The following is a 20,034-nucleotide window of genomic DNA, read 5'->3' as shown; positions in this document are numbered from 1 at the left end:
GGGGTCTGCTTTCTGGCTGTGTCAATGGCTAATTAATACCCATACAAAACAGAAAGGTGGCCACTGATTGCTACAAGAGGTCCTATAATAACCAAGGAAGACTGTTCTTGTGGTTATAAGGCACTGGTCTGGCACTCAGAATAGTGGGATTCTCTTTCAATCATAGAATATCAGGGTTGGAAGGGACCTCAGGAGGTCATCTAGTCCAACCCCCTGCTCAAAGCAGGACAAATCCCCAGACAGATTTTTGCCCCAGATCCCTAAATGGTCCCCTCATGGATTGAACTCACAACCCTCGGTTTAGCAGGCCAATGCTCAAAATTCTGTGTCAGACTCACTGCTACCTTCAAAAGCAACTTCTGATTGGCATTCATCCATTTCTTGGTCCCCACTTTAGGCTGATTTTCACAGGGGCTGAATATCCCCAGCTCCAACTGAAGTCAGTGGTGTCTGTGTACCCAAAAATCAGAGGCCACTGTTGAATATGTTAAACTAGATCATAGGCCCTTCTGTAAAATACTATCTCAGTGGGGAATGTGTATGTCTAAGGTGCTCAGAAACTACAGTTACATGTCCACAGAAGAGATTATAAATAAACGTAAACAATAAATAAATGGTGAAATAATTGTAGGCACAATATAAAAAAGCATTAGAATGTAATAACATTTTAATTAGACATCTGTTATGTAAGTTTTTAGTGCTATTGAAGGTGGGTGGTTTGGAAGTCTTTCATTTATCCACGGAACAGTTGGTTGGGGAAAATCATTAACATTTTTATTAAATTTAACCTGATCTACAGCTCAGGAAGGCATCACAAGTAAAACTGGGTAAATAACAGATTATTGGTTTGCTGGCAATTTTGAGATATTGAAAAATCATTTCAGATTGGAAAATGTCCAGCAAATCAAAAAGTTAAAAAATTGATTTTAGGTCAAATTTCCTTGTGACCATTTTTAAACATTTTAAAATTATTTTAAATAAAATAAAAGGAAATGGTGTCTGGGCACCCAAAATCAGAAGTCTCTTTTGAACATGTTAGGCAACATCTTTTTGTACCAAATAGGTCCTTCTGTACCATACTTCAATATTTCTGTGGGGGAAACTGAAATGTTTCCTTTCAAAATGTCAAACAAAACATTTTGATATTGGGGGGGGGGGGTGTTGTTTTTTCCTAAATGAACTATTTGGCAAAATCAACACAAATTAACAAAACATTTTGGTGTCACCAAATCTGCATTTTTCACTCCAAAAAAAGCTTAGTGTGATAAATTTCACCCAATTTTAATCACAAATGAAAATTTTCAAGTTAGAAAAATAAAGCCATTTAATAAACCCGTGCTATTATATAGAACTAGTCATTACATTTAAGCTGTGACCTTGAGCTTTTATCCATTTTATCCAACTGCTAGATTTTAGTACCAGCCCCAAGATGGGTGTACGGTAAAAACCCATGTCAACTAGCTGGTGGAAAAAGCAGATTTGGGACCCAAAAATAGTAACAGGGGAGCCCCACTAGAGAGTTACTACACAGATCACTACTCCATAATACTGCTGTCACAACATTCTGCAGTTCAATATAGACAGTAGGCCAAAGTGGATAGCACCATTAACTGCAATGAAGTTACACCATGGACTCATTTAGTTTGCTATTATTAGAGGTATTCTATAGTTTTAGTTTTGAGTGTTTCAATCCATGAGGATTTGCAATTTCTCTCCCTCTCCCCGCCGTTTCACATTCAATATTAGGTTGAATATTAGGAGACCCAAAACTCAAAGCAAAACTCAATCAAAACCAAAAGTTTTGCTTGATTTCACACCGAAACTAAAACATTCATGTGGTTTTGGTGTGAAATTCTAAAGCAGACCCAGGTTTGTTGAAATTGTTTGTTAACCCTTTGGATGATCCAAGGCAGAGCATGGAATATGTACATGAAACAAAGTTTCATGGATTCCACTATGACTTGTGTTTTTTTAAAAGAGAGATTTCTTACAGCTCTAATTATTTTTCAAAACATTATATACATAACAGGCATGATACTTCAATCGACTTAATTCCAGCAGGATGGAACCCAAAACGATGTTTTAAAATGGATGCTCTCCTGAAATGTGAGTTCCAATTGCCAAGAGCAGTAAACATTTCCACCGCTAGGTGTCTCAGTGGTTGTATGACAGGAGAAAGAGTTTTTTAAACTCAGTCTAACCAAAATACAAATAATTGTCATTTTCTCCCTCACACTGGACTATTTCCATTCAGTAGGCAGTGAAAACAGAGAATATTCAATATATAGTCAATTTCAGCCTTTGCTGTGTCTTAAGTGAAAACTATTTTTAGTTTAGGGAGCTTCTATTTGACAACATTCTTTGGATTAGATACAAAGTAACAACTATGATCATTGGCTACAAGTCTAGAGGACAAGAGGAGCATGGAAACAAGGGGCAATTCTTGGGACCAACACTCAATGTACTTTTAGTGTCAGGATGCTGTGTTCATGTGGGATGTAAACAAGATATCTTGTGACTAACAAAGACAGCTGAATAGGCAATATCAAGGACATCCTTGAGTTGCATAAAAAACAATTTTATAACTCCATAAAGCAGGGATTCCAACTAGGGGAGACTTCAACCTAGCTCTATCGGGAGGAACTTCCTGGGAATACGAGAATAATTGGGAAGGTTGGACCAATGACCACACACGCAGTATTTGTATTGAGCATAGTAAAGAAGGAATTCATAAAACGCTGTAGTACAAGGCATTAGACTTCAAGAAAACTCATTTTAGGCAATTATTAAATCTGGTGAGTAAGGTGCAGAGAGAGGAATTATTAAAATCCACCTGTGTGAAAAAATGCTAGGGTATCCTAAAAGACACTATAAATGAGGCACTACAACTACAGTTTCTCTGAAAAGAATACAAGGAATAAGAATCAGTCCATATGGCTTCACAAGGTGTTCTGAGGTCAATATCCATATGAACTGGAAATAGAAAAGGAGGAGGCAACCAAACAAGAATTCTCAGAATCAGTTAAGGTATTCAAGGAATATAGAAAAACAGCAAAATAAGCTAATGCTATCGAATGGGCTAAGAGGGCTTTTACAAATACAGAGGAACGTGGCATATAGGGAGAAAGGGCAATACCTCCCAACTTTGTGTCAACTGCAAATTTTATTAGCACACTCCCACTTTTTGTGCCAACGTCATGAATGAAAACGTTAAATAAGATTGGTCCTAAAACTGATCCCTAAGGAGCTCCACAAGTAACTTCCCTCCAGCCTGACAGTTCACCTTTTAGCATGACCCACTGTAGTCTCCCCTTTAGCCAGTTCCTTTCAATTCTCATATTAATCCCCATCTTCTCCAATTTAACTACTAATTTCCCATGTGGAACTGTATCAAATGCCTTACTAAAATCCAGGTAGATTAGAGCTACTACATTTCTTTTATCTAAAAATTCAGTTATCTTCTCAAAGAAAGAGATCAGATAGGTCTGACATGATTTACCTTTTGTAAAGGCATATTGTATTTTATCCCAATTACCATTTATCTCTGCGCGGGAAGTGCAGAGAACAAGCCAAATTGAAGAAGTGGCCAACTATTTGTATGCAAAGACTTGTCAGGAAATCTTTGCAGAGAATAGTTCTTAGGAAAGTGCTCATGCATTTGGGGAGGAACAGAAATATTGTGTGTAAGTGCAATGGTCCAAATTTATCCCTCGTGTAACTCTACTAAATTCACTGGAGTTACACTAGGAATTAATTTGACACATTATGTTTCTTCTATATATTTAACAGTTTTCTTCTGGTAATAATTTGTATAATCTTAGAAAGACTAAATAAAATGGTTAAACACTTATATGAATAAGAACAGCATCTGCAGTGACAGAAGCATAGATGACTATTATAAAGGCTCTCAGTCCTCATGCTTCAGCACATAAGAAGGTTGACATCTAGGTCAGGAAGAAACCCCTGCTTTCTCCCTGCACCTTCCCCCACTTCCTCATATACATGACATAGGCCACAAGCCTTCAAAAACTTATACATGTGCTTAAAGTTAAGCATGTTTGTAAATCTTGACAGAACTGGGGCCATAGTGCATAGCACAAGTGACCTGTGACACAGATTAATTCCATTCCAGTCTCAAGAATTCATGAGCCAATTACCACATTACAGCCAATTACCATGACTGAGACCTAGAGCCATGATTTTCCATGGAGTTAATTCTGCTCTCAGTTAGACCTATATAAATCTAGACTAATTTAATTGAAGTCTATGGAGTAACTTTGGATTTACGCAGATCTAACAGAGAGCAGGATATGACCAAATGTCTCATGACATTATAAGTGCATTGTGAGCATTTTTGATGGGTATGAAATCAAAGACACATTGGCTAAGCAGTTGGGAATTTTTACAAAATAACCTCTCTTGACAGTGCCCGATTTTGTAATTATTCACAATAGGCAGTGTGCTGCTGAAACACAAAAACAAACAAGAAGAAAACGGTGAGACATTTTCCAGACAAATATGCCAAAGACAAATATGTCATAATAACTAAATAATCAATGGCATATTGAGAGGAGATAGTGTATGCACACCCATGGGTTAACAAGCCTATGCTTGGGCATTACCAATACCAGGCTGACCTACAGTGCAGAATGGTCCAGTGGCTGCATCCACAACTCCGACTGAAGTCAAGGGAAGCTGTGGATGCTCAGTACCTCTGAAAATCAAGCCACAAGAGACTAGAGTGGACCAATGAGGACACCCGACTATGAAGAACCTGGAAGGTGAGGACAAGATGCTTGCACGTGCTGCGGTGAAGTGGAGGGATTTGCTCTGAACTGGCGATGGGATGCCCAGATGGCACTGTTGATCGGAACGGAAGTGCACAGTGGGAGAACTAGTGCAGGGGGGCATGTCTGGAATAGCAGGGGAGCTCCAGGTCAGGGGTGTACATGGGGAAGCTTGCACGTTTATCCATATTATGCCAGGGCTCAAGCCCAGTTTATGAACACCAAATTGACCCTTTTATTAAATAAAAAGAATGAGTGAGGGTGAAAAACACCCATACAGCAACATACAGTACATAGAGATAAGAGACAGCAGTGCCTAATTACTGCTCTAGAGGCCCTTCCGATCAATTGAGCAACTTTCCTAGGTCACTTGAGAATAGGAGTCCTCCTGGTCCTCCTTCCCCTCCGCTACAGTTTTAATTCCTGGCTTGAGCACTGATTAACTCTGCTCTCCAGTGGTATTTCCTGTGCACCATAACAAACATGCCGGCAGGTCAGTTGTTAACCAGAAAGGCTGATTAGGTGACTGCAGTGACAGTAAGGCAAAGACATAGATCGGGGGCCTAATTCTCCACTCACTAACACTGGTTTTGCTGTGAGTTAGTTCTGATTTACACTGAGGTAAAGGAGATCAGAATCAGGCCCCACATCTTAGGAAAAAAGGAAAGAAAATCTTAGATTTACAAGGGAAACTGTTGTATGAGTATTGCCATTACAGGGACTGTACATTCTGTTGGAGACTGGGCAGGGGAGGACAAGGTGAGTTAAGTACTTTCCTGTGTTTAATTTCTCTGGACACAATCCTGCTCCCATTGACGTCACTGATAGATTTGCTGCTGCTGTCAGTGGCAGCAGATTCAGATCCACAGTGAAAATTCAAAGCTGCCATAAAAGTGACTTACAAAGGAGGAAAAATTGGGCTTGTGTAGTTTAAAGGTGCAGTGGGACAGCTTTAACTTAGGGACATTACACCAGTGAGGAACTGGGCAGAAGAGAATCTTGCTCTGCCATGCTCCCTCCTTTTCCCTCCCCAGAGCCGGCTCCAGGGTTTTGGCCGCCCCAAGCAGCCAAACAAAACAAAAAAAGCCGCGATCGCGATCTGCGGCGGCAATTCGGCGGGAGGTCCTTCGCTCCGAGCAGGAGTGAGGGACCGTCCGCCGAATTGCCGCCAAACAGCTGGACGTGCCACCCCTCTCCGAAGTGGCCGCCCCAAGCACCTGCTTGGTAAGCTGGTGCCTGGAGCCGGCCCTGTCCCTCCCCACCATCTTCTTTTTCTCATGGTGGGCTGGGCAGTGCAATTAGCCTTGGAGTCCACAGGGGGAATCTCTGGCTGGTTTACACTTACTCTGAGCTGCTTAGTGGATCAGAGAACCCAGCCCTAAGAGCTGATCCTATAGACGTTTAAACACTGGCATAACTTTACTTGCTCATTGGCTTCACTGAGACTACTCATGGGATCAAGTGTTTGTAGAATTGGGGCTTAGCTTGTGAGGTTGGGGGGAGTGGGAGATATATTGGGACTAAAAGGAAATGAACCCCAGCCACAAAGAAGCGAGAATTATTTCCTGCTTTTATAACCAGAGGTTCATGGGTAGACCTATTTATCTACTGTTCTTATTTTGGCCCCCATTATCACAGCATCCGAGTACCTTTCTTCCTTTAACGTATTCATCCTCACAACATCCCTGGGAGGCGAAAGTACTGTTATTCCTATTTTACAGATGGGGAACTGAGGCACAGAGAGACTAAATAACTCGCCCAAGGTCACACAGGAAGTCTGTAGCAGAGCAGCAAATTGAACCCAGCTCCCTCAAGCACTAGTCTAACAGCCTAACCACTTGACCATCCTTGCCTATCATCCTGACAAGTATTGTCTTATTGCTTCCTTGTACTCACTGTCTCATTGTTTCCTCTTTGGTCTGTCTGTATTCATGTGTTGTCTCTTGCCTTATACTTAACTTGTAAGCTCTTTGGGGCACGGACTGTCTGGTTCTGTATTTGCACAGCGCGTAGCACAATGAGGTCTGGCTCATGACTGGAGTTCCTAGCTGTTACAATAAATAAATAAATTATCCTTCCTTCCAGCTGTGTGCATTCTTCACCAGAGGTGGCTGCATTTTACTGATGGATGGAATGATTCTTGTGTCTGTTTGTTAAAGACACACTCCAGCATGATGAGTGTGCCTCCTGGGAGGGTGGAAGTGCCCTCATCTTCCAGTCAAGGCAACTGGGATTAAGAGTGCTCCACATCTTGTAGGAAGCACTCATGAGTGGGCCATCAATTTGTAAAGTTTTTTGAGCGCCACCATGACATAATGTGCTTTAGAAATATAAACTATATCGTTATTCTACAGTTAATGCTCTTTCCATTTCTTCTGCTAGGAGAACTTCAAATCTTGTCACTAAAAAGAAATAAGCTATACAAGTGTAAAAGTAGCTATCAAAAATAATGACATTCCTACTGAGCAAGCCAAGGGCTGATGGGGAAACAGATATATCAACCATGCAGAAGCTCCAGCAGCCCTGACCTACTGCTTAAGTCAATGTCAGCCTGTCCAAAGGGGTTTGCTGGACAGCAGGGATGTGCAGGCTCATCTCTCTCCCTACCCTCTATACCACACTGCCTCACCTTTCTGAGAATCTTACAGGACAAGTGATTTATTTTCTCTTTCAATTTAAAAAAAAATATTTCCAAAATATAAACTTGGAATGAAATGATGGAACATAAAAAACACACACAAGACTAGAGAATTACAAACCCAAGAAAGTACACATCACAGATTTTTAAGAAACAGTACTGTCCCAAGGCACCTTTGGATAATGCTGTTCCCAATTTTCAGGTGCCCTTCAATGGACATAGGGTCCATTGAAGGAGACCTGCAAAGGAGTATTTTTAAAATTGGGCGTATGCCCTCTTTTTGCTTCTTTATGATGTATAAAAGGGCCTGAAAGGTTGTTTTGTATATACTGAAATTAAAAAGTGGCAAATTCAAAACAGATAAAAGGAAATACTTTTTCATACAACACTTAATTAGACTGTGGAACTTATTGCCACTGGAAGTTGTTGTGGCCAAAAATTTAGCAAGATTCAAAAAGTGATTGGACATCGGTATAGATAACAAGAATGTCTGGAGTTATCATAACCAATGGTGATAACGATTTGAAAGGGATATTAAACCTCATGCTTCAGGCCTTAAGCTGATCTCTAACTCTTGCAGATCAGGATGAGAATAATGGGGGGAGCAGATTATCCTACATCTTCTACTGCACTGTTCTTACACTTCCTCTGAAGCCTCTGGTGCTGGCCACTGTCAAAGATAGGATGCTGGGCTAAATGGACCTCGGGTCTGATACAGTACAGCAATTCTTATATTTCAAACACACACTGCACACTTATTATTTATGTTAGAAGTATCAGGAATTGAATATCAATCTGATCTTCCCTGGTTTTGCTATCCGTCTTTCTTGTGGAAGGGGAAGCTGGGGTCAGAGATGTGTACTGTGGGCTCACACCTTAACTGAAGGAAAGAGGGTTGGATCCTTAACAAAGACATCCTTTCTCTCAATTGTTCACTAATCACTGGACTTCAGTAAGTGTTAACAGAAACAAACAGCAGACTTTTAAAACAGTCCAAGGACTTTGTGTACGTGGGGAAATTTACCGGCAGAACTATACTGGTATAATTATACCTCTATAGCTATACTGTATAACTCCCCATGTGGACACATCTATTCTGGACCAAGGCCTTGTCTACACTGCCACTTTACAGCGCTGCAACTTTCTCGCTCAGGGGTGTGAAAAAACACCCCCATAAGCACTACAAGTTTCAGTGCTGTAAAGTGGCAGTGTAGACAGTGCACCAGCACCGGGAGCCGGGTTCCCAGCACTGGTAGCTATACCCCTCGTGGAGGTGCCGCGATTACACAGCCACGTTAATGTTGCTAGTGAAGACATGCCCTAAGAGTGCCCATTTTGGGAATTATACAGGTATAACTACAGTGCTATCACTATCCTAGTATAGTTCTGCTGGTAAATTTCCCCATATAGATAAGCCTTGAGTAAAATCTTTTCCCCTCTCAATCGCCTGCTGTCAGTCTTGTATATTTAGATGTCATAATTCCAGTCACCATAACTAGGCTATCAAACAGACAGCCCGGGGGCTGGATCTGGCCTGCATGATGTATTTTTGTGGCCCTCAAGACATAGATTGTGCAAAATCAAGTTTCATTTAAAAAAATGTAAGCTTCCACTTTTCCCAGACTTGAAGAAGAGCTTGGTGCAAGCTCGAAAGCTTGTCTCTTTCACCAACAGAAGTTGATCCAATAAAAGACATTACCTCACCCACCTTCTCTCTCTAATATCCTGGGACTGACACAGCTACAACAACATTGCACCCTTCTCATGACTGCAGAGATAACCTGACCTGATGCTGTGATATCTGCCTGAGCCTGCAAGCAGCCTGACACAATGAATCAGAGAGATGAACTCTCTGGTATCCTATTAATCTCATTGGAGCCTCACCTGGAAAGCCCAATGAAGATCTATCAATGTCAATATTAACTATTCCATTGCTGATCAGTTTACCAGATGGAATGGGGGATGGGGTGGGAATAAAACCTCTGAGGGATGGGGATTGGGAATGGCTGCAGGGAAAGAAAAGCTGAGTGAAAAAAACAGGAGATGCACAAAGGCAGAAAAGAGGGAGAAACAGTGAAAGGAAGGGAACCGAAGGGCGGAAATAGCAGTAGCCTATTGAGGAGCAGACTTTCTCACTCAGACCTGACATACACTTTAAAGTTTTCACGGCATAGCCATGTTGCTTAGGAGTGTGAAAAAATCATACCCTAATGTAGACACAATTACCCTGGCAAAAAAGTCCTTTTGCTGGTATAGTTTATTTTGTTCAGGGAACTAGTATAAGCTATACCGACAAAAGCTGTGTCTCCACTAGGAGCGTTTGCAAACCCTTTCTAGTGCAGACCAGGTCTGAGTGTGACAATAATATACTGAATAATAAATAATAAAATTTGACTTCTGAAGAAGTGGGGTTTTTATCCACAAAAGCTTATGCCCAAATAAATCTGTTAGTCTTTAAGGTGCCATCGGACTCCTCATTGTTTCTGTGGACAGACTAACACGGCTATCCCTCTGATACTTAATAAAAGTTGAGTTAGTGCATGAAGGTTGTGTTCCCTTCTTGTTCTCTATTCAGACCTCCCTCTGACATCAGTGGGAGACCTGCTTGTATTGAGAGGATATGAAGTCCTCAATATACATCCTGACCCATGGACCATAATTAAATATGGAATCTGGCCCTCTCCTCCAAATGAGTTTGACAGGCCTGCCACAGAGTCTTCCAAGGTAGATGAGACCTGAATTTCTAATGTAAAAAACAAGCTGCAAATCAGTGGAAGAATGGGTGAGTCATGGGATGATTTGTTGTCCGTGGGGGGGGGGGGGGGGGAATGGGTGTGTGGACCAAGAAAGGTTAACACAAGAACATAAGAATGGCCACACTGGGTGAGATCAATGGTTCATCTAGCCCAGTATCCTGTTTTCCAACAGTGGCCAATGCTAGATGTTTTAGAAGGAATGGACAGAACAGGGCAATCACTGAGTGATCCATCCCTGTTATCCAGTCCCAGCTCCTGGCAGTCAGAGGCTTAGGAACATCTGAGCATGGGGTTGTGTCCCTGACCCCCTTGGCTAATAGCTATTGATGGACCTATGCTCCAGGAACTTATCTAATTCTTTTTTGAACCCAGTTATAATTCTGGCCTTCATAACTTCCACTGGCAATTAGTTCCACAGGCTGATGGTGCGTTGTATGCAGAACTACTTCCTTTAGTTTGTTTTAAACCTGCTGCCTATTAATTTCATTGGGTGATCCCTGGTTCTTGTGTTATGTGGAGGGGTAAATAACATTCCCTTATTCATTTTCTCCACACCATTCATGATTTTATAGACCTGCATAACCATTAGCCTGGACTAGCCTCCGGTGTTTTAAACATGGATTTAGGTGCCTAACTATAGACACCCAAATTTGCATATTTTGGCCACCGTCAACTAAAATTTTTGTTATGTAAACAAACAAGTTAATTTTTTAAAGTTACCGACTGTGATTTTTTAAAAACCCATTGTACTTCTCACTGTTTATATTCTCCTTGTTTAGTTTTTGCATTTTTCTCTGGCTGGACAATGAAAATCATTGAAATCAGTTTCCCTAATTTGTACTTACAGTCAGTTTCACTTTCGGGATCTTAGCACTGCCATGTTTGGGTTGCAAACACTGAATGTTGGCATATTTTAATAAAACAGCTGTTTTCTTTGGAATTAAAAAAAACGGTGGAAGGATTCCACTGGTTTTAGGTTTTATAAAAGCATGCTCATACTGATTTTAAATTCTGGGTCAAATTCCGGTTGTCGGGTCCATCCATAGAACAATTCATCTGATGATTGACACCTGATCATTCCCACAGCAAAAAAATGTTATTGGATGATTGATGAAAATATGGTTGCTTTTCTTCCCTAGTTATTCACATAAGTCCACTCTCTAGTTCCTGCAGTGTTTTGGGGGTAATGTGGCACAAGCAAATCAAATCCATCACAGATCTAGAAGTGAATAGCCCATCCTGGGCCAGCATCCCTACAGAAAGTCCCTGTCACAAGACCTTATTGACTAAAATGCAGCAGCAGAAGGGCATCTGTTTGTGGAGGGAAAGCTAGAATATTCCCTTTTGAGTTCCGCTTCCTCCTTTCGATCCACCTACCATCAGACACTTCCTGGGCATCTCTCTAGCAGGGAGACTGTAGCAGCTGCCTTTTTTTTTTTTTTTGCAACGCGGGCTCCTTCGCTAATCAGTGGAAGGTTGGGGGAAGGGGATGTTATCTCAGTGACAAATCCAGCCCTGCAAGTCTGGGAGGCGTTTGTGCCTGGGGAGTTTAAAGGTGAACTGCAAAGAAAAAAATTATGACCCTGCCATCACTCCTGTGTTAGTGAGTATATGACTGAGCGCCTGCTGAATGCATTTCTTTTTTAAACTTGGCTTCTGTCCTTTAAGTCTATGTTGTTTCCTTTCCATGCTTCTTGTCGCTCCCCTTTGTCTTCAGAGCCTCAGGAGACCTTGCTTAGTGTAGGCCCGTGACATCACTAGTGCCATGGAAATGCAAATCACCGCACTGTAATCTGAACTCCTGCTGTCCCCGCAGTCTGCCAGCTTCCTTCTCCCCACCAACGGTGCCCTGTGCTGGGAGGGTTCTGAGATAAAACAATGGTAACTGTGTAAAAGAAAAACAAACCTAGGCTGCTCCCTGCATTTAATTTCCTCCTTTCCCTCCTGCGCTGCCACGGCACAAAGGTTGTGTCTACACTAGGTTTTTTTCTGAACTATTGCTCTCCATTGCTAACAGTGATGCAGCCCCACCCACAGATACTGCCAGCACCTTGTCTACACTAGAGCTGCCACCGCAGCTACTCTGGTGGAGCTAGACAGGAGCAAAGGCTACAAGATCCACAGGCAGTCTAAACTTCAGCTGCTAGATCCCACGAGCTTCTGCCTAGGGAGAGAGCCCTGATTCAATCTTAGTTCCCCTTTCCCTGCTGCCATCCTCCTCAGAGCCCGTGAACACTGTCCTCTCCCCACATCCTGCCACAGGCAGGAAGGCCCAGCCTCTGGGCATTGCTGTCCCCTCCTCTCAAGTGATCCAGTCCTGAGACCCCACAGTACCTTGCTGGCACCATCCCCGGGTGAAATGACTGTGAATAGGTGCTTTCCCCTGCCAGGTGTGCCTGCCCAGCAATCCTCTTAGGTCCGGTCTTCACTAGAAACGTTAGCGATATAGTAAGAGCCATTAGGGATGCAGTATTTTGGTGACATTTCTATACCAGCTAAAGTCCTAGTGCAGACACAGTTATACTGGCATAAAAGTGCTTTGGCTGGCATAGCTTATTTCGCTTGCTGAACTAGTATAAGCTAGACTGTCAATAGCACTCTTTTGCTGGTATAAACTGTGTGTACACTAGGTGGGTTTGCCTGTATAGCCAGGCTGGTATAGCTATACCAGCACATCTTTTCTAATGTAGACCTGGTACTTCATTCATCTCCCTCTCACTGGCAGAGCAAACCTTAGCTCCTCCCCACACTCCCATTTGCATCCCCACTAATAGTTACAGATTTTCCCTAACATTCACCCACTCCCGCCCCTACTGCTATGCTGGAAGGAGAGGGGGAGCCAGGAATGCCAATCCCACAACCCATTGTGTTGCCTGAAAGGAGACAAAACAGTCCCAGGCTAACCCCCACGTTTCCTACCCCAAGAGTTCCCTGCTGGACTGTGGAGTGATGGTGGTTATTGAAACAATTGGACACTATGGCATGAATGGATCGAGTAAACTGGCTGCTGGCTGGTAGTGGGAGGAGTAAAGGTAGGGGAAATGCAGTGCTGTGAATAAAAAGAAGGCCTTGCGCAGGGTGGCAGACTTGAGGAGAAGGAAAGAGATTGCACAGCTGATCTGTCCTGCAAGTTGGTTTGGAAAGCAAACCAAATACCTGGTCAGGATGGTGTATTGTGTGTTTCCCTTTTGTACTAATGGGCAGAGTAGTGGCAAATTCTTTTACCATTTCCCTTCCAAGGGGAAAATGAGAGCAGCATGGACTGAGGCTTGCAGAAGGGAAATGAGCTGGAAGCCAAGCCAAAATAGCATGCTCTGTGAAGATCCCTTTGATGAATGTGATTTCTCAATGATGGCGGACATGGCATGACGCTGTGGATACAAAAGAAACCCTCTGAAGAAGAAAGCTGTCCCCAAACTGAGAATACGAGCAACTGCAGGGCTGGCAGCAGGGAGTAGAAGTCTGAGCTCCAATAGGAAGCATTTTTGTGTGGTAAGGGTGTATGTTCATTGTGACAAGCCACACGCAAAAACGGTTTAGGAATTATTCCTATTGCAGGCAAGACTCCAATATAACATTTCCATATTGCACTTCCCAGCCATCCACGAATGCAGAGGTGGATCCAGCGCTCGCTGATGAGAATGCTAGTCCAGGTGTTTCCAAACTTCCCGGGGCAGATGTCGGGAATATAAAGAGCACCGCAGTGCGAGGACAAGCAACAGTGAGTACAGCTTGGGACGTATCTCTTTAAAGGGGATTCTCTCTCACTCAGAGGTTTCCATCAGAGGGAAAATCAAAGTCATTATTTTTGCTATTAAAAACTATAGGGAAAAAAACTGGTTTGATATAAATAAGCAAAATGGAGCTGAACCCTCCTCATTAACACTGAGGTTAGTGTGGACCAGCCTTAAGAGACCGAACTCAAAACATGCTTTCCAGATCACTCCAACAGGAGGTGACTAAAGGAAGGTCTTTGCTGAGCAACTTTTCTGTCTAATGTAATTTGTCTAGGCTTGTGTCTCAGGCTCATCACCATCATATCAGAGTGTCTCTGTATTCTATAAACTTGTGGGAAAGGAGTTCTCACTGGAACTGAGCGAATAATTGAGTTTTTGGTTTGGCGGCTGAATAAAAAATCTGGAAGGAAAAGAAAAAAGTGTTTTGACCTGAAATGAAATTTTTGTTTTATTTATTACATTTCAGGGGTTTTTTTTTTACACTTTGAATGGTTTTTTTTAATGTAGCTAAATTTAGAAAGGAAACATTGTTTCAGACAAAAAGTGAAAACATTTCCTTGTGAAAATGTCAAAACTAACTATTTAGACTTTTTTAAAAAATTCAATTTTTTATTCGACCAAAACTATTCACCAAATTCATTAATAGTTTAATTTGCCACAAAGCTGCTTTTTTCACTGAATAAACTATTTGACCAAATTTTTTCTCCCGGACCTATTTCTCATCCCTTGAAAATTGGCCTGGTTCTTTGCTAATACAGCAATATATGTTTTATTCTATAGGAGACATACAGTTCTGTTAACTCCAAACTCCCATTTTTTAAAATTAGAGCTGTTAATATATTGTCCTATTAAGGTCCCAACGTTTCAAAACTGAGCTCCCAACTTGTATATAGTGTGCTCCAGAGCCATGCTAGCCATGTTCCTTCCAGAGAATCCCACAAAATAAAACAAAGATGCTTACAGAATCTGCTTCCAAATTTGGTTGAAAACATTATTATTGTTATTTATTTGTATTTAACAATTTTAAATGGTCCAAGAAATTGCAGCTGCAATGTTTTGAATCGACTTGAGTTAAAATAGAGGAAGGAGTGCGTAGATAAGAATGTGCAATGCTGAGGGGTTTATTTGGATGATCCACACTCAGCTATTCATGCCTGCGCGTATGTGGAATGATCATGCATTCAATTCATTGAACTGCAGCCTGCACACGATTGGAGTTTCACAATCACTTTTTAAAAAAATGTCAATCATTTAAAGACCAATGCTCTTAAAGAGAGGTGTGCCATAGGCTATGGTTTGGGGTTTTTTTCTTTCTGTAAATTAAAACCAACTATAAATCAGTATACAATTGAGCCCTCACATCTGTCTGCCTGTCTAATCTACCTGTCTGTCTATATTTTTTTTCTTTCTATAGTGTCCATCACCACATAATCTAAGTCCTGAAGTGGAGTGTTTATTTTCACACAGAAAAGTCACAGTTAAGTGGAGTTTCGCTATAACAGGAGAGAGCCTACCTGGTTATTGCTCCCGCCATCTCAGCCCAGGAACAATGGCAAGGCCTTTCTTCACCCCTTGCATTTTAGGGGGTCATTATCAGTTTTGTGTGTTGTTGCTATCAGTGGGAAACAGCTGTGGCAAGAGTAATCCAGTTCCTTTTAATCCACCCTAAAAACAGATGCACCAAGAGTGGGAGTCAGTGGATGCCATTTTAGCCTTTTGCCATGGGATATTGTCCACTTCTCTTAACCCTCCTCTATCACCTAGGCCTGATCCAAATCCTATTTAACTCCCACAGAGTATGTCTACATAGCACACTAAGTCCAGGCTCTGATTCAGATTTGAGCCTAAGCCCCCGTTCCATCCACACACAAAATCAGTCTGACTTGGGTCAGCAAGCGCACAGTACCCGGGTTCTAAGATCCTGCTATTGTGGTGGGTCAGAGCTTGAATCTTTCTTTGACTGAAGTCCAAGCCCTGTCATTTTGCTGTGTGGATACAGCTCAAGCCACAAACCTGAGTCACAAGGTCTGCCTACTTCAGTATCGATGGGTTACCATGGCTATGAGACTTGTATTCAGCAATTGTAAACCCAGGTTTACAGTGGAGTGTGGATGCTCAGGTCAGTGGTGCTGGAACAATTTGTACAGTGGGGGTGCTAAGAGCCATTGAACCAAACTGCAAACCCTGTATATAATGGAAACCACTTCAAGCCATCACCCCTAGTTCTAGCACCTATGGCTCATGTGTTTGGAAACACAGAGTCCACAAGCACAGGTGTCACAGACCTGGGCATACAATGCAATATAGACATACCTATAGACTCCCGTGTGCTGATCAGGCCCCTAGAGCAGGGGAGTGGGTGATGGTAGTCTCTTTGGAATGCATCTATCTGGTAGGTGGAAAATGCTGTATTCCAGAGGACTTAGCAGAGTGGCATCTGAACACACTGGAATGAAAAATTACTATTAATGGAGTGACGCTTCATTATAAGAAGAGAGAAAGACCACAGAAATGTACTGATGTAATTTAGGACTTTCACTCTACTCCACTGGTCACAATCTTACCTATATGCTGCTGCACACCGTTAACTTAAGATGTGATTTTAAACGGATGTAGTTAAACCAGTGCCAAAGGCTGTGTGGAAACCCTTATTTCAGTTGAAATAGGGCTTGTTTCAGTTTATCTTAAATCAATTCATAACAAGTCTAAGCTAGTCATTCTTAAACCAAAATAAGAGTGTCCACACGGGGGTGGGCACGGGTTTAATTAACCCAGTGCAAATTTGTGTGTAGGCAAAGCTAGAGTTTTACTATAGCTGAGCAGCATGTCCTGCAGTATTTTTGGAAGAACAGAGTTATGCACAATCTCATATACCGATTGTAATCCAAACATGGTTTATGTTAGGTGCAAGATTCAGCCAAGTTGTGGCAACTTTGAAAATTTGTCCCATCAGTTCGTCTACTCCATTCCTAACAGGGGCTAATGCAAGACTGTACTTTAGAATCTATGCTCCAGGGCTCTGCCTGATCTAGTTTTAAATGTCTCAGGTGACATGATTTTCCCTACTTCCAGTGGGAGATTATTCCACAAAATAATAAACCTCACTATCAGTAACACCGTACCAATACAAGAAAATCCTTTATCAGGCGCACTTGTTAACAGCACATTGTCTTGTAACATTCAATTTGAATGACAGGGCCTATTGCTAACAAAAAATATTACTCAGTGTTTTGTATGCGTTTTCAGTATACTGTCAGATCTGGGGGCTTATGCTGACATTTCCTCAGCGCCCCAGTTTATTTCTTTGATGAGAAAAACACAAGAAGAAAAAGCTTATTGTTCCTGTTGTTGTGCGCTGAACAACTCATAAAAAGTGTCATAGTGCTCTACAACATTGTTCCAGACATGACAGTGCGCAACATCAGTTTTGCAAACACTTGTGATTTCATTGAGAGTCTGGTGATATTTCTTAAAGCCCCAGCTCCTGGAGTCTTGTGATTACATAAAAATCTCAGCTTTCATTTGGAGCTCTAGCCCTCATGATTGTGGAGCAAAGTTTGAAGATGTGATCCTAATGCAACTTACAGGCTCAGAAACCAGAAGTCAAAGAAAAAGAACTTCACATTTTTTTTAATTAATAATTTTTAACACAACTTCATCATATTTCAGGATTTGACAATATTGTTACTCCATTGTTTTGGGCCACTAATAAATATTTATACTTTGCACTTCCATCCATCCAAGAATCTTAAAAGAACTTTATAAATATTAATTAAGTCTCACAACAAATTTATTGTTTATATTATATAGCACTTTTCATTGTGAAGGATCCCAAAGTACTTTAAGATGTAAGAAACTGATATATTAACTATTAAATAGTTAATTCACTTAAGGATGAAAAGTAAAGGATAATTAATAATTTATTATTAATGATTATTAGATACAGGAATTATTTCACCACTACTGGAATGCAGCCACCTCTAGAGAGAGACTTGACAGCATTTTAATAATGAATCACAACAAGACACAACAGTTTAGGGTAGGAAGTGAAGGATACAGTTTATGCAGGGATCATTTTAACCACCACTGAAATGCATTGTTTAACAGCTGTTCAACAATAGTGCACATAAGATTAGGATAGGAAATGAAGAATACACTATTTAGTAAAAATTGTAATTAACAATTAGATTATTTAACTAGTAAACAACTGGGATTATGTTGTTCATAATTATTATCCTTGGGTGCTGACAATGTGTTTGACACTATACCAGGTAAAAACTGATGACAGTCTCTAGCATGAAAGACTTACAGTCTTCATGTTTTTTTGAAAGGCATATGTCCTGTTACTGGTGGGAGATATCAAGGTGATGACCACCATTACAAAGCTTTAAAGATTTAAACCCTGATCCTGCAAAGATTTACACACATGCCTAAGTTTAACTTAAAATCAGTGGGACTATTCATGTACTTAAAAATGAGACCTCTTATGTGCTTAAAGTTAAACGTGCAAATCTTTGCAGGATTGGGGGATTAGTTTCTGTAGAAACAGATCTTTGCAGAACCTATGACCAATAGAAATCTTTCTGCAAAATTAGAAAAACTCCAATGAAAACAAATAAATTATCCTCCACATATTTGCAATCCAGGTATTGCACTGATAAAAAGTGACATTAACTAGAAACTGACTATGATATTATTATTAGTAACTGACATAGCCTGGGCACTATAAACAAAAGCAAAACTGAGTAATCTAGTTTCACTGGCCAGTCCAAGTGAAGTGCAAACAATAAATAGCTCATCAGGGTAGGGACTGTGTCTATTTTTGCCTCTGAAACAATGGGGTGCTAATCCCAGGATGGGAGAGATGCACCTCGGGGCTCTGTCGTAATATAAATATTAATAATAAAAATAGATTGCCTCAGAGATGAAAGATAAACAACATCCTTTCAGTGCTAATGAACTCAAGATGTCATGAGCAACATAGAGGAGGAAATTTGCTTGTAAGAATATATTATTTTTAACCTGCCAGCTTCCTTTAAATAATCAAATACATACTGCCTCCAAGAGTAATGTCATGATACCACGAGGTGACTTCAAGCATGACTTCGATGGGGACTTGTGAACAGCTTGGTCACTGGAACAAAGTTGCCTTACCGCATCAGGCAATCCCACAGAGGGTGGTGACATGCAGCCAGACTTCATTGAGGCCAATTGGTCCCAGGTACAAGAGGGGAGGGCACTATGGCATGAGGTGGGGATGTTGTGGTGTGTGATGGGGGCACTGTATCAGGAGAGGCAGGGACACTGGTATCATGGCCTGGATGCCATGATGTGAGGCCTAAGGTGGGGGTGCCCTAGTGTGAAGTATGAGCGTCATCGTGCAAGGGAGCGCTGTGGCGACATGGCCAGGGTGCTGTGGTGTGAGGTGGGGAGTGCTACGGTGCAAAATGGGAGGTGGGAGTGCCAGAGGGTGAGGGGGGTACTGGGGTACCCCAGTGTGAGGCATGAGGTTGGGGTACTGGAGCATGGGGGAGGCCACTGGGGCACTGTGCTGAGGCTCCAGGGGACGCCTTGGCATGCGGTGCTATGGTCCCCCTGCAGACAGGCCATGGCGGATAGTGCTGCCTGGTGTAGGCAACCCCTAATATTATACCCAACCCATCCCCCTCCCTTTAAAGCAGAGACCATGGGTCTCCACTGAGGCTGCAGGCTGTGTTCCCCTCCCTTCCCAGCTCAGCCCAGACATGGATGCGGTGCCCTTTAAGAGGGGGCCAACCTAGACCTGAAGAAGCAAGGGGGGAAGCGCGCATGCGCGGGGAGGGGGCGGGGGAAGCTGAGCCTCAGCGCATGCGCTGTGCGCATGCGCACTCAGTCCCCCCCGCGCTGGGGCTTGTCGTTGCAGCTTTAAGAGGTTGGCGGCCTGGAGGGTCCGACCAGCCCCCCCCTTCCTCCCCCCCAGGGAGCAGCCTAGACACCCCCCCTCCCGGGAGCCCGGTCGGAGCTCCCTCCCCCGCAGCAGGGCTCGGGGCCGACCCCCACCGCTCCGTGTCACCTCCTCCCACAGGGGGCGAGCGGCAGAGACCCCCCCCGGGGTGTGAGGGCTGCGGGGGCCCAAC

The sequence above is a fragment of the Emys orbicularis genome, chromosome 23, assembly GCF_028017835.1.
Source record: "Emys orbicularis isolate rEmyOrb1 chromosome 23, rEmyOrb1.hap1, whole genome shotgun sequence".
In the NCBI taxonomy this organism is placed as follows: Eukaryota; Metazoa; Chordata; order Testudines; family Emydidae; genus Emys; species Emys orbicularis.
Note: the sequence above shows the minus strand (reverse complement) of the source record.